Source organism: Mauremys mutica, chromosome 17, assembly GCF_020497125.1.
Source record: "Mauremys mutica isolate MM-2020 ecotype Southern chromosome 17, ASM2049712v1, whole genome shotgun sequence".
Taxonomy (NCBI): Eukaryota; Metazoa; Chordata; order Testudines; family Geoemydidae; genus Mauremys; species Mauremys mutica.
In genome coordinates this window covers 16,163,055-16,169,664 of record NC_059088.1, presented here as the reverse complement: position 1 = coordinate 16,169,664, position 6,610 = coordinate 16,163,055, and the positions used below count along the sequence as shown (strand labels likewise).

The window sequence follows — 6,610 nt, the reverse complement described above, 5'->3', positions numbered from 1 at the left end:
TAAAAAAATCAGAAATGGAAAGAAATGCTCAAAATCAAAATGATTTATTTCTCCGAATTGCAGCAAACTGAAACATTCATTATTCACTCTGCTCTAGTTTACAGGCACTAGTCCAGATACCTTTTAGATTCATAGCTTCCAAGGACAGAAGACATCATTGTGACCATGTAGTCTGACCTCTTCTACAACACAGCCCAGAGATCTTCCCCAAAATAATTCCTGGAGCAGATCTGTTAGAAAAACATCCAATCTTGATTTTAAAATTGCCAGTGATGGAAAATTCACTGTAACCCTTGATAAATTGTTCAAATGGCTAATTACTCTGACTGTTAAAACTTTACACCCTATTTCCAGTATAAAATTGTCTAGCTTCAACTTCCTGGTATTGGATTGTGTTGGACCTTTCTCTGCTAGATCGAAGAGCCCATTATTTAACATTTGTTCCCCATGTAGGTACTTACAGACTGGGATCAAGTCACCCTTTAATCTTCTCTTTATTCTACTAAATAGACAGCTGCTGGAGTCTCCCATTATAAAAGCGTGTTTTCTATTCCTTTCATTCTTGAATGTCTCTTCTGAATGTCTCTCCAATTTATCCACATCTTTCCTGAACTGTAGACACCAGAACCAGAGACAGGATTCCAGCTGTGGTTCCATCAGTGCCAAATAAAGAGGTAAAACAATCTCTTAACCTTCTCTTTGATGAAGATTGAGCTCCTTAAGTCTTGCTCTATTGGCTCTGTTCTTCAGGCATCCTTGTAGCTCTTTGCTGAAGCCTCTCCAACTCTGCCCCTGACGATGTAGCCGGCGTGTTAACTCCCGCCCACCTGTTATCTTTTTCCCTTCCAAGGCCAATGGAACACCCAAGTTTATTGATTTACACAGACATAACAGCTACCATGGGGAATACAAATGAAGACATTCCATTTGAGAAACAGACTTTTCTACCTCTTGGGCTGAACTTCATCAGTACTCATGAGTGTCACTAGCAGAATGCATTATTAATTATTATTATTATTTATTATTACCTCTTTGTGTTGTGGTTGCATCTGGGAGTCCCTATCATGGACTGCAACTCCATTGTGCTAGGCACTGTACAGACATGGAATAAAAAGTCTGTCTTGTTCTCTTCCACTGAGTCAGGACATTACATTAAAATAGAAAGAAACGGGGTGATAATAAAATCACTGGATGAAGTTTGCAAAAATGAGTTCATTGCTTCACAATCATATCTGCAGGTTTATTTGTTTTTATTGACAAACAGAACAAAGTCTTTTTCTCATTAAATACCCTAGAGGACACAGAAAGTCATGAGGGCTACAGTTATGGCCCTATGAGCAATTCCTAGCTAAGACGGCAGTTGGGTTCACTCCAGGGTGGGAAGATGCTTCAGCAGCCAGGATTTTGTTTAGACATCACTAGAAGACAAAAACAGGAGAGGAATTAGTCAGCCTCCTTCAGGACTGGGAAGATGTCCCAGTAAGATTCCTTTGCAATTAATTCAAAGATTTTAAGGCCAGAAGGGACCATTAGGTCATCAAGTCAGTACAGGCCAGGGAATTTCCTGCAGTGTGGAAAGAACTACACTAGCCTGCAATGTAAGGGGATGCTTTCATGATCAGTAGCTTGTGGCTGGACTGCAGTGTATCTTTTAAATGGCTAGTCTGTTGAGATAAAAAGACTAGCAAATGATGGAAAATCTACCTCTGCTATCCGAAATCTCCTCCCCATGGAGGTACCTATAGGCCATCATAGAAAGATCAGAGGAAAGGGCAGCATCTGCAGAGCCACACACCACCTGGAGAAGTCTCTGGCCTTCCAGGCATCGATAACCTCAGTGATGTTCCCTGTGACCCCCCCCGCTGGGCAGCCGCAGGTCGTCGGAGACGTCACCATTGAAGTTCCTGCAGGATGAGCACAGCTTGTTAGCCAGGCTCTCGCTGACCCTCACTGTCACCTCCCTACTGGGGCTGAACAGAACCTGCATCCCCAAGGCCTGGACCACGGCCACGCCGCCCTGAGACTCACGCACAGACACAGCATCAGAGATCTTCACCGGGAGCGGCACTGGGCGCCCGTTCACCTGGAACACACAGACTTAGATCAGAGGAGAACTGGGAAATGTGGGGATGAATGGCAGGGACTGAGCTACAGTCCACAGGCCCCATCACATGGCAACAAGATCTAGAGTCTCGGGGCCACAGTAACTGGCAATGGGGACTAGAGTCTTTGAGCCACATTATAAGGCAATAGACTAAGACTGAGAGGTGCAGAAAACACTATGACTGATGGAGGAGCCAATCAATAAACAGTGCTCTGGAGAGCAAATTGTTCCATTTCTCTCAATACCCAATGAAGATGCAGTAATTTGCATAGGCAACTTGATTGGCAAATATCCCTCCTGCCTTCAGTGTTATTTACCTGTGAGCAATCATCTCTCTTAGTGGGAAAAGACAAAAACTCTGGAGACTTTATGCAAATGATGTAATTCCCTCATTTGAATATTTGGTGAATTCGCGTATTTGAATAAATGATCGCAGCCAATTAAGAGAAAGACAAGGTGGATGAGGTGAAAGGAGGAATCTCTCCCAGCGACCCTACTGGGTCACAGAGACCCTTCCTAAAACAGTTCCCTGCTGTCACAGGCCCAAGGACTCCCCCTCTCGGGGAGTCCCCTGGGAAGGCAGGTCAGCATTGCATTGTATATTGCTAACGCTGTTGCAAGCCTCACAAAGTATTTTGGGGAGGATCAAAGGTGTGTGAGTGGGGAGTGGAAGTTTCCTTTGCACGTACAAGAGGCGGGGGCAGCGGGGGGGGGCAGAGAGAAAGCACAAAACGGGTTAACTCAACATTTCAGCGCAGTCGGAAGATAAGACATTGGTCTCAGCCACCCAAGAACACTGCTCACAGCCAAAATTTGGCAGAGAGCCAAAAAAGACGGGGGCTTAAATGTGCCCGAGCAGCCGTAGCCAAAAAAAAAAAAAAATCCAACTATACAGACCTGCAAGACAGCAAGGCCAGCAAAAAAAAAAAAAAGTTGCGGAAATTAAAAACACAGACAAAACAACAAGCGAAGGGGCTGAGTTTTGCATCCTGGGAGCCGGGGTGTTTTAAAAAAGCTAAAAAAAAATCACAGAAAGCCAGTATGGACTGACACAAAGGGCACCAGAAGCAAAGGTCCCCGAACGAAGCGCACACACACATATGCGCACACACACACACAGAGACACACACTAGGGTGACCAGATGTCCCGATTTTATCGGGACTGTCCTGATTTTGCTTGTTTGTCCCGCGTCCCGACCAATGTTCGGTCGGGACGCGGGACAAACAAGGAATTCTGCCCTCCACTCCCGTGCACAGGCAGAGCCCGGAGGGGCTCACGCCCCCCCCCGACTCCGCCCCCTCCTTCCCCCATTGGATCCCTCCCCAAATCCCCACCTCTTCCCCAAGCACGCTGCATTCCTCCTCCCTCCCAGGCTTGCGCCGATCAGTTGTATGGCGGCGCAAGCGCTGGAGGGAGGCCCGGGGGATGCAGGGGAGGGCGGGGTGAGTGAGTCCGGCTTGGCCCAGAGGGCAGGCAGGAGGGCGGGGCGGTACCTGCAGGGGCAGCCCCGAGAACCGGCTCCCTGTACGTGCCCATGGGTGGGCGGGGCAGCAGCTGCCCGCGCGGGGACTCCGTCGGGGCTTCACCTCCCGCCACGTGCGTGCTGCCCCGCAGGGTGGGCTGTAGGGAAACCCCGCCCCGGGGCAGAGGCAGCCCCTTTCGTTCCCCTGCGGGACCCAAGAGGGATGAGGGGGCTGAGGCCTGCTGCCCCCACTCCAGGGCCACCCGCTGGATTGCAGCAGCTGGGCACCTTCCCCTACGGGGGGAGGTGGAGATGAGGCGAGCTGGTGCGGGGTGGGGGTTGCTCCGGCAGCTTTTTTTTTTGCTCTGCCACCGGCTTTTTTTTTTTTTTTGCTCCGCTGCCAGCTTTTTTTTTCTCCGCCGCCCCCGCCCCACGTCCCGATATTTTAGTTTTGTCATCTGGTCACCCTAACACACACGGAGCCAGGACTTAAAACCCTCCTGAGAGTGGAAGCAAGGCAAAGAGCAACAGCAGACCTGGTCGGCCTGGGCCCAGAACAGCATTCTCGTCCATCCTTCCCCGCCCTGCCCCACTTCTTCTGACGTTACACCCAGGCCTGGCCAGTCTTGGGTAGTGCATGTGTAAGTACAAAAGTGGGTTAGAGCTTGGGGCGCTAATGCTTTCTTTCTTCCCGCATGTAACATGGGAGAGTTCCCAGCACTCTCTGCTGTTATTTTATTAATAAAGTTTTAAAATGTAAACATTTTATGTGTTTTGTCATCTCCTCCCTTAATGATCCTGTGGCATCAGCCTAATCACCTGACACCCCAAACAAGCTGGTAACATAAATCTGTCACACTACCTCTCCTCCAATATCAGAGGTGGGACACAGCAGGGGTGAGGGGGACTGGGAGTCAGGACTCTGGATTGATCCCCAGCTCTGGGAGGGGAGTGGGCTCTAGTGGGTTAGAACAGGGGGAAGTCAGGACTCCTGGGTTCTAATTCAGTCTTTGCTACTGAATAATTGTTCATCTATAACTCATGTCATCCCCCACAGGCTGTACACCATGTCCTGTCAGCACAGTGGGTTCATGAAGCTGAATGAATTGATCTTTGAGATGCTCACATCAGCCTCAGTTATGGAGCAACATCACTGTAATTTCTAGCCTTTTCATCATTTCGGTGGCAGCTGAATGAGCTTCCTGACCCTTTGCCTCCGGCTGTTATAACGTGCCCCCCTCTTACCCAGGTCTCCTTGTTCCTTTTCACAGCTATGAAAGCATCTTGGAAGAAAATGTAGGCGGTCGTCCCACCCATCGCTGCCCTGTCACCACATGCCCTGACATCCACCACCACCCTGAACCAGGAGGGGGTGCTGTCATTGCAGAGAGAAGCCAGCTCATAAGCTCCACTGTGGAGAACTCCTCCAAAGGCGCCATTCAAGGAGGTAAGCTTGACTCCAGGGAGCAGTGTGCACCAGCCTTCCTTCACGCAGCCACACACCCCATCCTGGAGTGCACAGATCTCTTTGTTGGGGCTGCTGTGTGGCTCACAGACAAGCCCGCCTGAGGCCTGGCAGGTGCACTTCTCAGAGCAAGCACTGGAGATACTGCAGGGAAATTCCCAAATGACTTTGTTACAGGAAAGCAGCATGAGTTCTGCAGAAAAGGGCCTGAGGATTACAGTGGACGAGAAGCTGGATATGAGTCAGCAGTGTGCCCTTGTTGCCAAGAAGGCCAATGGCATATTGGGCTGTGTTAGTAGGAGCATTGCCAGCAGATCGAGGGACGTGATTATTCCCCTCTATTCGGCACTGGTGAGGCCACATCTGGAGTACTATGTCCAGTTTCGGTCCCCCCAATACGGAAAAGATGTGGACAAAGTGGAGAGAGTCCAACGGAGGGCAACGAAAATGATTAGGGAGCTGGGGCACATGACTTACAAGGAGAGGCTGAGGGAATGGGGGTTATTTAGTCTGCAGAAGAGAAGAGTGTGGGGGGATTTGAGAGCAGCCTTCAACTAACTGAAGGGGGGGTTCCAAAGAGGATGGAGCTCGGCTGTTCTCAGTGGTGGCAGATGACAGAACAAGAAGCAATGGTCTCAAGTTGCAGTGGGGGAGGTTTAGGTTGGATATTAGGAAACAGTATTTCCCTAGGAGGGTGGTGAAGCACTGGAATGGGTTCCCTAGGGAGGTGGTGGAATCTTCTTCCTTAGAGGTTTTTAAGGTCAGGCTTGACAAAGCCCTGGCTGGGATGATTTAGTTGGGGATTGGTCCTGCTTTGAGCAGGGGGTTGAACTAGATACCTCCTGAGGTCCCTTCCAACCCTGATAGTCTATGATTCTGTTCTATGAGAAAAGTCCCAAGATGGGATCAACTCAGAGCTCCCTGTGATTATTTAAATTACAGTAGCCTGCCAAGGTCAGGGTCCCATTGCACTGGGTGCTGTACATATGAATAGTGAGAGACAGTCCCTGCCCCAAAAGGTATGTCTTTACTGCAGAATTATCTTGGGAGATCTTTCTTTCTCTGGGGTAGCCTAGACCAGGTGTGAGCAGCCACACTGCAAAACCCTACCCAATTTACTCTGTCCCCCCTGGTGCTGAGCTCCACCGTGCGTGCCACTGGGACTTCTGGGGGCATATCCCATGGTGCTTTCTGCTGCAATAAATGTGGGAGGCAGCCCCGTCCGTTCTCCCTCCCCCACAGGAGCTGTTCCCCAATGGATCTAACTGACGCAGCCCCCTCCCTGACAGGAGCCACTCCCTAACGGCTCCAACTGACGCAGCCCCCTCCCCCACAGGAGCTGCTCCCTAACGGCTCCAACTGACACAGCCCCCTCCCCCACAGGAGCTGCTCCCTAACGGCTCCAACTGATGCAGCCCCCCCCCCACAGGAGTTGCACCCCGATGACTCTAACTGATGCAGCCCCCTCCCCACAGGAGCCTCTCTCTAACAGCTCCAACTGACGCAGCCCCCTCCTCCGCAGGAGCCGCTCCCTAACGGCTCCAACTGACGCAGCCCCCTCCCCCACAGGAGCTGCTC

At 50.5% G+C, this 6,610-nt stretch overlaps 1 long non-coding RNA gene across 2 annotated transcripts; it reads right to left on the bottom strand.

Annotated features, from left to right (window-relative positions):
- Window positions 1-1,238: 1,238 nt before the first annotated feature.
- LOC123351817 lies at window positions 1,239-6,316 on the bottom strand. Of its 2 annotated transcripts, none has more exons than XR_006574069.1 (3): window positions 6,143-6,316; window positions 1,705-2,083; window positions 1,239-1,418 (listed from the first exon to the last, which is right to left on the bottom strand). It is a non-coding gene; the product is annotated as an uncharacterized LOC123351817 (long non-coding RNA). The 2 variants fall into 2 exon arrangements; XR_006574068.1 differs by having other exon boundaries at window positions 1,799-2,083.
- Between the last annotated feature and the right edge of the window lie 294 nt (window positions 6,317-6,610).